The 17,077-nt window shown below is 39.8% G+C and overlaps 3 long non-coding RNA genes across 3 annotated transcripts; all 3 read left to right on the top strand.

The window, feature by feature from the left end:
- Positions 1-3,647: 3,647 nt before the first annotated feature.
- Positions 3,648-5,324, top strand: LOC121714771. Its single transcript, XR_006033424.1, has 4 exons — positions 3,648-3,789; positions 4,088-4,250; positions 4,771-4,860; positions 5,089-5,324. It is a non-coding gene; the product is annotated as an uncharacterized LOC121714771 (long non-coding RNA).
- A 5,145-nt stretch (positions 5,325-10,469) lies between these two features.
- Positions 10,470-12,040, top strand: LOC121714762. Its single transcript, XR_006033420.1, has 4 exons — positions 10,470-11,420; positions 11,505-11,598; positions 11,787-11,831; positions 11,993-12,040. It is a non-coding gene; the product is annotated as an uncharacterized LOC121714762 (long non-coding RNA).
- Positions 12,041-12,144: 104 nt separating this feature from the next.
- LOC121714748 lies at positions 12,145-13,023 on the top strand. Its single transcript, XR_006033416.1, has 4 exons — positions 12,145-12,187; positions 12,341-12,438; positions 12,613-12,738; positions 12,884-13,023. It is a non-coding gene; the product is annotated as an uncharacterized LOC121714748 (long non-coding RNA).
- The last annotated feature ends 4,054 nt before the right edge of the window (positions 13,024-17,077 follow it).

A 17,077-nucleotide genomic window follows, 5' to 3' on the forward strand; every position in this document is an offset into this window, starting at 1 on the left:
TTCAAGTAAACAATATAAAAAGTAAAAATAAGAAGGCACATACCGTACAATGAAGAAAATAAGAGCAGCAAGATTTGAGTTGAAAATGTGCAATTGTGCATACAGTAGACAGTCAATATAATAGTGCAAAAGTCCAATAAATGGCTGAGGTAGTTCTGTTTGACCTAAGTATGCAAGTGGCATAGTGGTGCAAGTTATGTAAGAGCAGCAGAAGTGTGTTCAGAAGTGTTTTCAGGACAACAGGACAACAACAACAAGTTGCAAAGTGTGCAAGTGTACAAGTGGAGTAGTGCAAGTGGAGTAGTGCAAGGCAGCCATTGTGGGTCCAAAGTCCAGGATGTTATGTAGCTGAGGGTGGAGGGGGGAGAGGGAGAGAGTTTAGCATCCTAACAGCCTGGTGTATGAAGCTGTTGGTGAGTCTGGTGGTGCGGGAGCGCAGGCTTCTGTACCTCTTTCCAGAGGGCAGTTGATCAAACAAATTGTGAGCGGGGTGACTTGCATCACTCACAATTGTGGTCGCCTTGCGGGTGAGGTGGGTGGTGTAAATGTCCTTCAGGGAGGGGAGTGAAGCACCAATAATCCTTCCAGCTGTGTTCACTATGCACTGCAGGGCTTTCCTGTTGTATTCAGTGCAGCTTCCGCCCCACACAGCTATACAGCTGGAGAGGATGCTCTCAATGGTGCCTCGGCAGAATGTGGTCATGATGGCTGATGGAGCACTTGCTCGCCTGAGTTTCCGCAGGTACAGATGTTGGTACAAAGTACAGGCGGCGCTGAGCTTTCTTCGCCAGTGATGCAGTGTTGGTGGTCCAGGAGAGGTCTTCACTGATGTGCACCCCCAGGAATTTGGTGCTGCTCACTCTCTCCACCACAGCACCGTCGATGGTCAGTGGCAGGTGTTGGGTGTGACCTCTCCGGAAGTCAACAACAATCTCCTTGGTCTTGCTGACGTTCAGCAGGAGGTTGTTGTCCCTGCACCACGTGGTCAGAAGGTCGACCTCCAACCTGTATTGAGTCTCGTCGCCCTTGGTGATGAGACCCACCAGAGTTGTGTCGTCAGCAAATTTCACTATGTGGTTGTTGCTGTAGGTTGCAGTGCAGTCATGCGTCAGCGTGTGTGTGTGTGTGTGTGTGTGTGTGTTTGTGTATGTAGGTGTGTTTGTATGTGTGGGTGCATGTGTGTGAGGATGTGTGTGTGTGTATGTGTGTTTATGTGTTTGTGTGCGTGTTTGTGCGTGTCGTATGTGTGCATGTGTAGTGTGTGTGTGTTTACATGTCTTTGTGTGTGTGTGTATGTGCATGTGTGTGTGTCTTTATGTATGTGTACATAAATAAAGCAAATCAGGGAACCACCTAGTCTTTGCGATAAGTGCCATGGGATCTTTGAAACTGTGAATGTATGTGTGTGTGTGAATATCTGTTTATGCACATGTGTGCATATGGAATTGGTTAACATGACCTCTGGAGGCAAACATGCGCAAAAAAATGGTCATCATAGGCCCTACGGTTCTCAAAATATTCACAGAAAACTCTGTTGGTGTATGGTCACTAAATGTACACATAAATGAATTTATTGTATGGCCCCCCATGAACAAAAGTCCCCGAAACTGGCATGCATTCAGAGGGTGTCATAATGATCTGACACTTTCAATTTTGTGCAGTTTTGACCATGTCAGCCAGAGATATTGTGATTACAACACTTTTCTTTTTTAACTAGGTGGCGCTATACATGAAATGAGTGGTTATGGAATGACATGGCCCCTTAAGATCAACATACAAAAAAAGGTGGTCCTCCTAAACCCTACGGTTCTCGAGATATTCACAGAAAACTGTCCGCCCTACCCTCCTTTCGGGGGGTCCAGTCCAGCGGGGGCGCTACAGATCAAAACAAAAAGCAATGGTTCCATGCTATCCTTGTGGGGCTACATGCCCAGCAAGTTTTGTGCACCCCGGTCTTTCAGTGTCCCGGGAATCCTTGTTTGAAAATTCGCTGTGCGGCGGTCATAATAATGTATGCTATTTGCACCAGTGTATAATCAGAAGTGGATGTTACTGTACACTGCTGTTGTGCTATTTACAACCTGGTTTGAGATTTTCTTCATTGTATCTTCTTCAAATGTAATGTCACTGTGTAAGGAACAAGGCCAATGGCTAGACGTGCTGATGAGTGTCTCAGACTTTCCTAAATCAGTGACACATCCATTCATGTGGGGGAAACCACTCTCTCACTTCTCAATAAGATCAGTTGTCCTCCCGGCCAATGCTGTCAGCGGTTAAGAGGAATCCCACATCCTTCTCCTTTTTTCTTCTCCTTGTTGTAACCCTGAGAAAAGAGTCTCAGGGCTGCAGAGTTCAGTGGCAGATGGGGCCATAGGAATTTCCATGGGGGGCACTATTTTTAATCTTTTAGAGTAAGCATGGGTGGTGGTGGGGGGGTAAGGGAAATTCACATGCTTTCAGCATAACACAAGAGAGACATGTCAGAACAAAACAGAAAAAGATAAATTATTTTTCAAATATCACTGTTATTAAACTATTACGAGTTCTGTGTGACATGTTCATAGTTATATATTTACATTCTATGCTTGCTGATGCCCTGATAGAAATAATCCCGGGAACAATAAAATATGAAAATATAGAAAGTTAAATAAAGACGCTTATTATGTGGTGGTCACACTACAGTGCCACAAGTGCACATGACTGTTCCATCACTGTCACTTCTAAGTCTTCCTTCCTAATCCTCCTTGCAAGCACACCCAAGACACATCCTGTCCCCATCACTGTGACTCACCTCAGGAGTCTCATAGAGACATACTTGGTCACAGGCCAAGACAGTCACACAGGAATCAGTTATCTGATGATCCCACCTACTATTGGCATTTGAGGCTCTCAAAAACAGAACCTTTGTAAAGGCCTGTGCATGTGCATGTCTCTGTTTCATAGCAGAGTTATGGCCTGGAGCCATGATGTCTGAATCAGAAAATTAAACTGAATGAATGAATGATTAAGCTATTTTTTGATGGAGATGGAGATAATTTAAGCGGTGACTTCACATGGCTTTCAACACATGGCTGTATATGTTCCAAAACATGAACAACTACCAATGGGCACTGTAAAGCCCAACGGTCCGTCTTAACAAACAGTGTGATGTTGAAATCTCTCTCCATTACCTCAGTGCTTGTGGTGATAATACTTGACCGAAAAAGTAGAAGTACATACTGCATGTGAGCAATGATGAGGGAGTTGGACTAGGAATTGGTTTGGTGGCAGTGACAGTCCTACTGTAGTGTTGATTACAACATCTTTATTTGTCAGAGAGCAAGACTTGACTCCCATGTAAAGAAAAATTAATCAAATTGTCCAAACTGGTCCACTCTCTGAATAGACGATAAGCAGGGAGTTTGGATCAGTTCTTACCAAAATGACTGTTATTAACCATGCAGCTCTAAAACGGATTAATGTAAGATAGGTGAGCATGTTGTAGTGAGCCAAAGAGGCCCTCTGTTCTTTGCCATTTAGCAATGTCATTCTTGAAAAGAAAACAGGAACATTAAGCAAATGTAGGGATGACTCTGATGACTGTACTTCTGCCAATGATGCAACCAAAAGAAACGGCCATTCTCCACCAAATCATCCCCTTTTCTGAACACATACAGCCATCTAGATCACTGGCTAGCTTTGGGAAGCCTGCTGAGCAAAAATAATTAATAAAAAGCATGCTTTACCAGAGAGCCATCATGAGTCTAGCTGTTTCTGCCATCATACTGACCTTCACAAGGACAGGAGTGGGTAAGTAGCTGATTTCAGTACACTAACATTGCCAGATGAACTGGGGGTGGACATCTGCATGCATGCTGTTCTTTATAACACATGCTTGATTTTGCAGTTCACCCTGTACTGTATATACCAATTTATGTAAAAATACTAATCAGATGTATAGCTCAATTGCCAGTGAGATCATGTATGGTTCATATTTGTCATTTACCCCCTGTGAGATCACATTTATGATCATATAAATGATTTGTGTTTTTTGTGAGAATAACTGAGTTTGAATATATATAATAAATAGCATTTTCTTTTCTTTTAGCAAACATTGAAAAGAGGTCCCACAGACCCAGACAATTAAGAATGATTAATGCATTTAAGCCACTCAGCTGCTGCAGAAAGGTCTCCACTCAGAAAATTAAAGCAACCATTCTCAAGTGCATCCCCGATAGGGCAAAGAGACCGCCTTGTGTGAATGCTTTGGTGTAAGTATACTGGGATATGTTCTTTTAGATAGATCTGTAATGAGTATTACTGATAATGATAGTACTTTAAGATGAAAGTTCATTGCCCAATCATTAGACATCAGCTTGCACTGTGTGTATATCATCTGGCATGATTACTGGCACATCTGGGAGCTTTGTATATGCTGCATGGACCCCCCTTTTGACTGTTTGGATTGAGTAGAACCTACAGAGCTGCATCGAAGTGGGGAGCGAAAGGGCTTATACTTACTAAATCTTTGAACAAACCTGAATGAAAGGCACAACATAAGTTGGTGTGATAGTTATCTGTTTGTTTATGGGATTAAGGGGACCAATGCATTCCTATTTTTACTCTTTCCAGTTTACTAACAGGAGTGCCACGAACGTAGTCACAGGGTGTGTTCGTAAATTGCCACTCCGAGCGCTCCGAGCACTCTCACTCACTAAATAGGGCCGTGATGCAGAGAAATTAAATTCAAGTAAAGTGACTATAGCATGCATGTTTGATTCTACTGCACAGATTTGTGACGACTGAGGGTACGTTTTGCACTTCCCCAAAAGCTCCTTGGGTGAAAGAGTTATTACCAAAATGCAGGGAGCTTAATCAACAGTAAGTTCCATCAGTTATTTACAGCGTAGGCCTACTTGACTTTTAATTAAGTTTACTCATATTTGGATGATATCAGTGTGCTAGCTGATTGAGAAGATAGGCCTATTTGCAGTATGAAATCATATTTAGGAGTCATTCATTATTTTATCAGAACATGTTATTAGATAATTTACATTAAAAAAGAAACAGTGGACATAATTTGTTTAATATGTTATGTTATCTCTATAGGCCCTGAAGACCTCCACTGGAAAAAATGTTTTGAAGACCACTTGATATATTTAGATTTTATTGAGAAGTATTCAGGTGCATCTCAAAAAATTATATCGTGAAAAAGTCCATGGCCATACCCAAATTGAAAGATTAAAGGCTCAGGAAACCATTGCCAGTATTTTTACTGAATTAGTTGATCAGAACTCTTCTCAGGTCGAACTTTGAAGTATTCTAAATTCTTTATTCTAATATTTTGAGATACTGTTTTTTTTATTTTTGATGAGCTGTAAACTGTAATCATCAAGATAATAATAATAATAATAATAATAATAATAATAATAATAATAATAATAACTTGTATTTTTATTGCAGCTTTCAAAATACCCAAGGTCGTTTAACAAGAAACGAAAAGGAGGGGTAGGGAAGGGAAGAGGGAATAGGGGCCAAAGGCCTCAGTGAATAGGTGTGACACCTAGTCTACCTTGTCAGAGGACCAAAGGGGCCATGACTGGATGTAAGGGTGGAGGAGATCAGTAAGATACTGGGGTGTAAGTGTTTGGGGTATTTGTAGGTGAGGAGCAGGATTTTAAAGTTAATCAAGACTAAAACAAAATATAGGTTTGAAATATTTCACTTCATGTGTAATGAATCTAGATTACATGAAAGTTTCACTTTTTGAAATAAATTACAGGGAAAATTTACATTTTTGAGATGCACCTGTATTATACTATACATAAGTTGAGGTAGACAATGGAAAACAGTTTCACTATATTGCTGTATTTTGTAATTTATGAATGACATGATATGTTGCTATTGCTACAATACATTCCATGTTTGCTCATCAGTTGTTCATCTTTTGTTCTCTCTGCAGCTAACCACATGCATTGGCATTCTATAGCATAAATAAACATACTATATATTAATGTATAGTTACACTGGAACTTTATTTGAACATCAGTTATCTAAAGTTTTTAATAACAAAGGTATATAAACAAACAGAACTGATAAAAGCCAGCTTACAAGCATTGGTAAATGTAAAACATTTCACAAGAATTTAAATAATTGGGAAAAACTGGATCATATCGGATTAGTAAAATGTGTTTTGCATTGAATAACTTATGGATAACCCTCTTAGTCAAGTGTGTGTCTAGTGCTTTCCCAGCCACCTGCTGGCCCACCCCGGTTATCTTACCTTGACTGAAGAAGGATAGCCCATGTAAAGACAGTATGGTTGGGGCTGTGTAGATAATTGCATATCTCTCCATAATATGCAATTTTAGATTTTGCATAATGTTTCTTACATTATTTTTTAAAGACATGAAATACAATTTGATGTACGGTGACATCTATATATTGACAATAGTCTATGTAATGTCATCATTGCATGCATTATATGGCTCTGCTATACTCACATTGCATTTTTCTGCTTTTTTGCACCCTTGGTTAGACACAAACTGCATCTATGTTAATTATGCTAAGTTGTTTCTGGATAAAAGGGGAGATTCTCCTCACCTCTGAGCTCTTTCCTTTGGCTCTCTTTGACCAGCTAGGCTATGTCCTGCCTCACTTCCTCTGGAGGAGGCCTTGCTCTCTCTGGCCTCTCTCTCTCTCACTCTCCCTCTCTCTTTCTCTCTTTCCCTTGTTTGGTTAGCTTACTTTGTTCTACAGTATGTTTACCTATCTGAGTTTTACTTTACAACATGTACTATGACTTTGCCGTTTATTTGCATACATGTATATGCCTTTATGAACACAAAAGGTTAAAAGCTACCTGACCACTCAGTTACATCACTAACTAATATACATAGACCACCTACAAAATGACAGAACATTTGCATTTATTAATTACCAATAGTGACTATCTGCTGCATGTATTACTGCAATCACATATTTATAGACTCAAGGCTGACTTAACGTGATGATGTATTTTCTGTCACGTGACGATTGGTTTCCTTAGGCATGAGGGTCAACATGTGACACAGACACTCATGTTTCTGCTTTGCTGTAAAAAATATATATTAACTACAAGTGGAAAGTGGAATGAGTAAACTCTATGAGTTTCATTTTTAAATAGCCAGCTCACTTTGCACATTTTCAAATAAATTAATTATAATGGATGGAATCCACTATCTTGAAATCTCCTGGCTTCTTATTATTACAGTGCATGAAAATGCACTGTACTGTTCTTCCTAGGCTTCTTATTCTTCCTTCTAACGCAGTTAATGCAGCTTCAACCGTTTAACGTAGAAACTTAATTCAAACTTTGTTACTTAGGTCTTAATTTGTGACACCCGGGCTTTGTATTTTTCATCTTTGTAACTTTTATACTTTTTAAACTATTAATTAAAAACTACTCAAAATTTCCCCATAGACTTAACATTGGGCTGATGACATCACAATAGAGCCGTTAAAGTGCGTATGTCAGGTTAAAAAACATTTTTGACAAATGAAGGGACATGAAGCAAGATAGTAGTGAGTAGTGATTTTTCTTGAAAAATCAACTTTAAATACAATAGAACAATATTTACAGTTATTATACGGCTCTTCATAGTGCTGCAGAATGCTCCATTCACTTGAATGGGCCTTCCCAACGTTCGGCGGTCTGCTAATTCTGAATAACAGACCGTTGCTAAGTATAACAGACCGCTGTCAAGGAAAATTGGCTTTGTGCTTCTAAGTCAATTCTTTCATATCACTACGCAAGGATTGGAACTTCATTCAAAAGTGAAAGCAGACGGTTGATCAGCTGTGTTCTAAAGAATGTCTGATTCAAGTTCAGCGTGTGTTGTTGCGAACTATTTGTTTCTCAGCAAAAGCCATGATGAAACGGTAACAAATAGGCTATAGCCTAGGCTATGTAGGCTAAAGAGTCATATCGTGGGGAGTTTATTGTGTCGTTTTGGTAAGTAGCCGTGTAATAAGCGGGATAATGTATAGAACGGCGGTCATTGTCGGGAGATAGGTCCCTTCAGGGCGGAACAAGACCCCTCCGCTGCGCGTCGGGGTCCGGTTCGCCCTGTCGGGACCTATCTCCCGACAATGACCGTGTTCTATACATTATCCCTTACTTATTTTTATAACTGAATTTATGAACATTCCAGACACAGTGATGACCTCATAAGAGGGAGTCCAGCAAAGTTGAGCATAGGGGAGAATGGGTTTTAACTGCATTTTCTTTTACACTGATAAGGCCAAAAATGTTCTCTATGACATACCAGTGGTTCATAAGCATGAGCCTGACTGGCAGGGACAAAGTAAAGACGAATAGGCTACAACATTTTGGTAAATCATGGCCATCAAATCATCAGTGAGAAATTGAGGGTTAGGGGTGTGAGTAGGATCGGATCACTATTAGTATGTATCATGGCTTCAAAATGGCAGTTGTGTCATTTGCCATCACATAGGCTTTCATATACAACAAGTTAAGTACAATCAGTAAGCAAATTAATAGTCTGTCTATAGCTAACATTAGTTGATAAGCAGATGTATATAAAGAGCAAATGAGTGGTAGCACATATACACTGATGGTTTCATAGTCAGGTCTCTAAAGAAAAGCATATATGCCCATGGTTGGCGGAACATAGACTAATGATTTGCTTACTGATTCTACTTAGTTTAGGCTATATAATGGCCTATATGTGATGGCAAGTGACACAACTGGCATTTTCAAGCATTGCTACTTACCCATATCCTCTTCATCACATTTTAAGATCAATAATGGTTGCCAGTAAAGATAAAAAGGTATCAGGATATTTTTACGTCAGGCAGGTAGTAGACTCTAGCATGACATACTGGAATGAAGTTATGTTTTTGGCCTCACCAGTGTAAAAAAACCTACTGTATGATCCCTTATCCCATGTGTTTTAATTGACCAACTTTGCTGGACTCCCTCTTATGAGGTCATCATTGTGTCTGGAATGTTTCCTGGAATGTCCATAAATTCAGTTATTAAAATAACTGTAAATATTGTTCTATGGTATTTATAGTTGATTTTTCAAGAAAAATCACTACTCACTACTATCTTGCTTCATGTCCCTTCATTTGTCAATTTTTTTTTTTTTAACCTGACATACGCACTTTAAGCAATTAGAATCCTATGCCAGGTCGGTGGTCAGGCCACCTGGCTCAACTGCCAGTTTCAGGCTTTAAGCATACAAACTGTCCCTATTAAGACTACACATCCTGTTCAACTGCTTCTTCTGCCAAAAACTGTTCCAAAATAAAAGACTCAAAGATGAAGTGAATTGATGTTGGTTGTGACGGAATTACCTTGAGTTTCCGTCTAGTTTTGGGCTTGGCCACAGAAGCAGAGAGACAGTAGTGGTAAAGTACATAAATTGGATTTAATTTAGGGCTTGTCAAATAAGAGCAAGCAAATGAAAAGTCCATGTACAGCTTGTGAAGAAAAGTATGATGGTATGCAAAATAATCATAAGTAATTCAGCTATCAACAAGTCCTAAAGTCACAGCTAGTTCCACACGGAACACGACTACAAAAGTCTGTTAAATAACTGTACTATAGACGTCACAAGACAACACTAGACTTCACTCTAAACTAACAGAGGGGTGAACATATATGCAGGTGGCCAGCACCATTCTAAATTGCAGGGGTAGACAAAACAAACAATTAACACACAATTCACGAGACAGAATCTAAGACAAAATAGTAATGTTCCTCCATGAACTAAGAACAGATTCAAATAAACATCACATAGTAAACACATTCAAAGAGGTACATATAGAGACGAACATACAGAGCAACTTGATCAGGATTGCCCTGCTCCCCCCCTTGGCGCTTCCCACTTGAACATGGCCAGTTCCCTCGGGAAACCCAATTAAAAGTCCATTGTTTCCCAACAGCACCCCTTGGGAAAACCGAGGACACAGCGGCCGCCGGTAACATAACATGCAAACATTTACACAGAAGTTTGTGCACCAACCTGTATGAAATAAATGTTATGCATAGTAAATAGTCTTTGTGTTTAGTGTTAATTTCCATGTACTTGACGTGAGTGACGTTGCTTAATGTGTCTGTGCATTTGTTGGTGTGTGTGTGCGCGTGTATAAGAAAGGTATCAAAGGTCAAATGTCAAGGTCAAAAACACCTTGAGTGTTATATCTCAAGAACACACAAGGTTTTTTGGTACGAGGGTTTGTAAGAACTCAAAGATTAAGTGATTCAATTTTTTTTTTCCAGGAATCTCCGCACCAACATTAAGCCAGCAGCTTTCCATCCACTATTGTAATTCCTCTGGCATTATATTTCTAGTTAAATTTGCCTTCACATAACCATGGCATTTGGGTAAAGGATGAACACAGATCACATAATTATTATTATAATTATTATGATTTGGGTAGCCTTAAATATCTAGGACATATTGAAACAATCCCAAAATCTGTAAAATGAGAAATATTCAAACAATCCATGTCAGCCAACAATTGGTCAAGACAGGAAACTGAGTGACACAGTTGATTGGTTTCCGACATGTAGGTCAATCGGATCCCTACCAATGGCACCTAAATGCTATTTAATTTCCACACATTACTGCAGGTTGATGCATGCATCTTTGTGCTCAATAAAAGTGTTCCTTGCTCTCTCCTCATCCCCAGCTCCACCTGTCTAGATCTGCTTAAGCTAGGGGGGTCTTGCACACATATAGTAGATTTAAATTCTGTCTGTTTTGTGTTGTATTTCAACAGCAGCAATAGCAGCAGTAGCTATATAGCACTTGTTACTCTTGGCAGCCACTGAATCTAACAACAGCAGCTTAAGCAGATCTAGTCCATCTAGACCAAGCATATATCATGCACTAATATGAATAAATCATTTGATAAACATCTAAGACTTCTCTTCTGTCTGAACTGCAGTAATATTTGCCACATTGACACTAAAAGCAATGCAGCTGCTGGAAAGAGTTGGAATTGTGTGTGATCTGGAATTGTGTGTGGTCTGAAAATGCCTGCAAGATTTAGCATCTTGCATTAGCTGCTAATTGTTTTGCTCTGCTCTTCACCCTTAACTCAACTAATAAGGAAATTGAGATAACAAAAGGAAGTAGGTGAGTCTTTGTTTACTGTGTATTTTTACTGTGTATGTGTGATCATTAACTTAATCATTGCCATGGTCACGTTAAGGGTGGGGAACTAGATCAAATAACAGTAGAAGTTTGACCAATGAATTGTTTCTTCTTGCCAAGTCTGATAGAAGTCTTTTTGCCAAATCTGATTACAGCTGCATAAACTGACATTGTTTCCTGCTTCCTCCAGAATGTGTCCCTGAATGGTATATAAAGCACACAGAATCCTATTCTCATCACTCCATCACTTCACCTGATACTTATCTACTACAGGTAAGAATCCTGCTCCTTTTTCATCATGCACTCAGAGAAACCTTGAATGATCCATCCATACATTTGAAAGTTTTTTATCTTTAGATTCTCCAAAGGAAGCCAACTCTACACCAGTTAGCATGAAGGTTCTCAGCAGTTATTCTCTGCTTGTTCTTTGCTGCTACCCTTGCTGCTTCAGGTAAGCCATAGACTTTAACCAGACACTGACACATGGTGTGCCCCATCTATCTCCCTTCAATGGAGTAACAGCAGCTTTAGACATATAAGGCGTATGCTTTTGCATTAGAACAGCTATGTTGTGGGCCTGTTAAGTTGATCATTACCATCTGGATAATCTTTTGTGAACACTGTGGTGTCTTATCTCAGCAGCAGAAGTTCTAGAGACTCAAGCTGAAGATAACACTGTTCCAGGTGAGGCATTGAGTAGGCTAGACAAATGTTTCCAGGTTCAATCATAGTACAATCAGTTGTAAATATCCAATTGATGTGTGGCATATAAAAAATTGTAAGAATTATGGCATATAATGAATGATTTAAATGATAGACTGATGGTACTATTTTATTTTTCCTAGAGGAAACTTTGGAGGTAAACAATATGGTGGAGGACCCTTTGCCTGAAGGTATGAAAATGATCTGCAGAATCATCTTAGCTGCTGGTGAAGAACATGGGGTGATGGTGATGTACTGATAGATGTCATGAGATACAAATACACCATGCTTTTTTTCTGAAACTGAAGAGGCTACAGTTCAAAAGGATCTGTCTCCCGGTTAGTGTAAATATTCAAAACTGTTTATAATTTACTTCATTGACATAAACAAAATTATATACTGTTTCATTGTAACATATTGATATAAATAAATCAGTCAATACTGATCTTGATTGAGACCATTTTTGAGACACTGAAGTAGCTATGATTCAGTTGCAGGTCCCATGGCCCTGTGTCCTCCTGGCTGGTTCTGACTTGGTTCCCGTTGCTTTTTGCTGGTGACCTCTAGGAGGAGCTGGCTCAGTGCCGAGGTAAGGAACAATGACCAGAGGCAGATGGACATTCTCCCACTGGACTAACACAATACTGTGACCTCTAAATATGAGGAAGTATAAAACTGTGCAGTTAGACTGGAAAATGATTCAGCTCACATGTATTATGACTATATCGGTCATCTCTCATATCCCCTCCCTCTTTCTGTCCAGAATTATTGTGTGGCTCAGCAAGGCAGTCTGGCCTCTGTGCAATCTCCTGATGAATACAACTTCTTGCAAAGTCTTGCTCAACTTTCAGGCCAATCAGTAGTCTGGATTGGAGGTTTCAACTTCCAGGTCAGTAGAGGCATGTTTCTTTAGTCTAACTGGGAGTGTTGTAGTAATCAGTTTGGAATTAAAAGCAGCAAAAGCTCAAGTTACACAAGTTGAATGTTACACATGTTGATCAAACCTCCAAAGTGCTGATGTATCTGTATTTTAGGGAGCTTGGATGTGGACAGAGCAGGCTTACACCAACTGGTATTCACAGAATTCTGTATTTTGCTTGTACCTGAGGTCCAGTGGTAAGAGTACTGTTCTGGAAAATACAGTATGCATGCTGCATGTCATTGATAATTTGAAGCTTATCAGGCACGGAAATCCCTTAATCAAATAATGAACATTTGCTTTGTATCTGATGTTGTATATTTAATTCTGCTTAAATGTTTGTGAAATACAATAAATATGTCATTTCCTATATTTTGTCAAGTCATTGTATATACCTTCATTTATCTGCAATGTACATTATGTATTTGCTTTAGTATTTTTAATTTACCCAGTAGTTGTCAGACCTGACCAACTAACCAACGTGACCCCCAAAACTCTTTTAAATAGTGTTTGAGGAGTTTATTACTAGTGGCATAAATGTGAGAAACATGAGAACACATAACTAGATAAAGGTGATCTCTGATGAAGAGCATTATTTTGTTAAATATTAGGGGATTCCTGATGAACACACACACACACACAGACATACAAAATACACTTACCAAAACATAGGTGTTAAGACATACCGAGAAAGAGAGAGAGAAGGGGGGGGAAGAGAGAGAGAGACATAACTAAATACAGGGGGATGAAAATGAAAAGTCCATGCAACATTTGAGGGATAGACTGTATAGAGTGTCCCAGTGACGCCACTTCCGTTTGCCTCCATGGGACCTATCTTTCAAAAAAATTTGAACGCCAGTCTATGGCGAAAAATAAATTATTTTCTGGTCCCGGTTGACTTGTGCCTTGAATTACCCATATGATGTTTGTCAATTTGAAAGACAATTTTTCATGTAAAGACATTTGCAGTTTGTTTCCTAACTATTGAATTACAACATTGTGAAAGATCGTAATTCCAACGACTACAAACCCATCAGTCGCGCTAGTGACGTTAGCTCATTCACAGCCACACTAGATTGTACAAGCATACCAGCAACAGGTCTTAATTGGGCTTTCCTTGCCGATGAAAATACCATGAGTCAGAGAATTAAACACATCAGGTAAGTTGTATTCGTCCATAGACTGTACATTAGATACTGTTAAGTGACATAGCAGGCAGCAAGATGCACCGTTACCTAGCATAACAGCTAATCTTATCGTTTCATTACGTTGGTGACGTACATCGTTCGAGACGAGAGATGTAGTCCACTGAGTGGATTCGCACAAAACCAACATAACTTTTGAAGTCTATCGAACAACAGTACTTTCTTGACGTGAAAAATTATCTTTTAAATTCACACACACCATATGTGAAATTTGTGGTACAATTCAAACTGGACCAAAACATAATTGTTATCTCTCCATTAACTCCCGTCATATTTTTTGGAAAGATTGTAGCGGAAGTAAAACTGAAGTCACTGGGACACTCTATTGCACTGTATAGGTATAAGTATATATAGCCTACTCTTTTGATCCCGTGAGGGAAATTTGGTCTCTGCATTTATCCCAATCCGTGAATTAGTGAAACACACACAGCACACAGTGTGGTGAAGCACACACTAATCGCATTGAGCTGCCTGCATCAACAGCGGTGCTCGGGGAGCAGTGAGGGGTTAGGTGCCTTGCTCAAGGGCACTTCAGCCGTGCCTACAGGTCGGGGTTGGAACCGGCAACCCTCCGGTTACAGGTCCTTAGTGCTAACCAGTAGGCCACGGCTGCCCTTATAGCGTAAGTTGTACGATTTTCCCACTGGTGTCAATACCCCAAACAGCCCATCAGGCAGGCTGATGGGACTAGATTTGAACATACAGTGTGTTTATGTAAAATAATAAAACAAAACAGGGATGATGAGTTTCAGCTGATTAACCTGAATAGACACAAACTCATGTCATATAAATTATACCTTATGAAACTGATAATGATATAAACTGTAGCATACTGCAGACTATATGAGAACAGCTTGGCCAGACCTCTTCAGTCTGTGAACTGACAGCGTTTCAAGTAAAAATTGGCTTCCTTCTCCTTTTTCTCCTTTCGATTTCCGATGAACTCATGAGCAAGTGCGGGATAAAAACAGTCATCACTTGACATCATCTCTTTCCATCTAGGTTTTCTATAAAGATAAATAAAGATAACCAAATTCATTAATTTACTTCTAAAGCACTCCATGTTAAATTGTCATCTGCCCATTCATTTAAAATGATGCAAATAACATAATTAATTCCAGCAGTAATTTAAGTGAAAGCCATGATGTAGTTTAATGGTGTCAAAAGTGAAAAAGGTCAGAAGCTGGGAATATAAATTAAATGTTTCTCTTTCAGTCACACTCTTTCTGGCTATCCCACACCTTCACTTGCTGGCAGCCCTTCCTTAGGGCCATTGCAAAAGGACACATGCGTAAGCTCCTCTGACTAAGTCTTATGAATAATTTTGGATTGCAAAATCCCAACACATCACGCTTCCTGAGTCCAGACAGAGAAAGTGCTGACCGGAGAGTGATTTCCCACAGAAGTAAATAGATGCACGGATCCAGTCATGTGGGGAGTTCCCCATTTTTAAGGCTATAAAAGCAGGTCGTCAGACTGAACTCTAGACAAGTCAACCCGTGGGTCTTCAGAGGAGCTCATTCAGTGAAGAGGCATCATCATACACCAACAGAAGACATGCAGCTCCTCAGACCATTTGCTATCGTCACCATCCTCCTCTCCCTCACAGTGTTAGAGACTGGTGAGTACCTACACTATTCGTATATGTTTGTTTGCCATTGCTAGAGTTTTGATAGCTTAATTCAGTGTGGCAATCCAATTGACTGATTCACATTCTTTCCTTTTGCAGTGGCTGGTGAGAAGCTCCTGACCTGTTGCACAAAGGTGTCCACCAAGAAAGTAACGGCACCCATCACTGGCTTCAGGTTTCAGAAGAAAAATCCCCCGTGTGTTACCGCAGTGATGTACGTTTTGCCTAGTTGGTTACACTGTCTCTATCTTTATTTTGTATTGTTGTTCCTAAGTATTAGTTCTTTTGAGTTTTCTAGTGAACAATTCTCATTGAAGGCAATGTCCTCCCACAGATTTGAAACCACTGAGGGACCTCTCTGTAGTCACTGGCAGGAGAAATGGGTGCAGGAGACCATCAGAAGCATCAGAAAGAAACAAAACCTGCTGTAAGTCCCTGGAATACCCATGAAGATGGTTCATGACTCCATAAGAAGAACATATATATATCTGAGTGAAGGTCCATTTGCACAGCTCATGCAAAATAAGTTAGGTTTCAATCAAGAGCTACTCTGTCTGCATTTTCATGAATCATTTGACAGACGTTTTTATGTAAAGCAACATTTTTGAGGAATAACAATCAAGTTTCAGTAAGTTATTGGTCAAATAAGTTTCAGCATGTACTAATTTTAACCTGACAGACATGCAAAAAGAGAGAGTTCTGACTTTGTTGATCATCCTCACTAACCTGACTCTCGCCAGATGAATTTCGTTCCGCTTAGCTCCGCCTAGCTTCACTCACATCCATTGAGAGTGATTTCTGCACCAGATTTTATGGTACAGCCAATCAGGACGCAGGGCGGGAGTTTCATAGATGTGACATAGCGTAGAAGCGACTGTGAGACTGTTATCAGCGTCACGGGTTGGCTTTGATGTGAGTGGTCGAAGTAGCACGTCAATAGATGACGGACAAGTGGCTTATTCAATCATATGCAAGCATTTTTTGATTAGGCCCAACACTCCAATGGATTGGTCCCAGATGGATGAGTGGAGCTAGGCGGAACGAAATTCATCTGGCGAGAGTCAGGTTACATCCTCACAGTCACATGAGAAAAATATTTTAAATGGCACTCATCTGTCTTAATCTTCTTTCAGGAATGCCATGAGGAGTGTGGTCACCTCTACAGTGTCCACCATCACCAACAGCACTGGTGCGACAAGAGAAGCCCTATCCAGTAACGTAACGGCCACTTCAGCCATCGTATGAACACAAGCCTCTGAGGGAGGAAGACTACGGGGAAGCCACAATGTGTTCTCTTCTATATTTATACTTTAACCATAAGATGTTGCCTAATTTAAACAATTTATTATTTATTATTTGTCTAATTTATTGTGTTTAAGGAAAAAAAATGTATTTTCATTCAGTTCCTAAATATTTATTGAATTCTGAATTGTAATTATTGTTGAACACCTTAGGTAATGTAATAAGTGTACAA

Source organism: Alosa sapidissima, chromosome 1 (assembly GCF_018492685.1).
Source record: "Alosa sapidissima isolate fAloSap1 chromosome 1, fAloSap1.pri, whole genome shotgun sequence".
Taxonomy (NCBI): Eukaryota; Metazoa; Chordata; class Actinopteri; order Clupeiformes; family Clupeidae; genus Alosa; species Alosa sapidissima.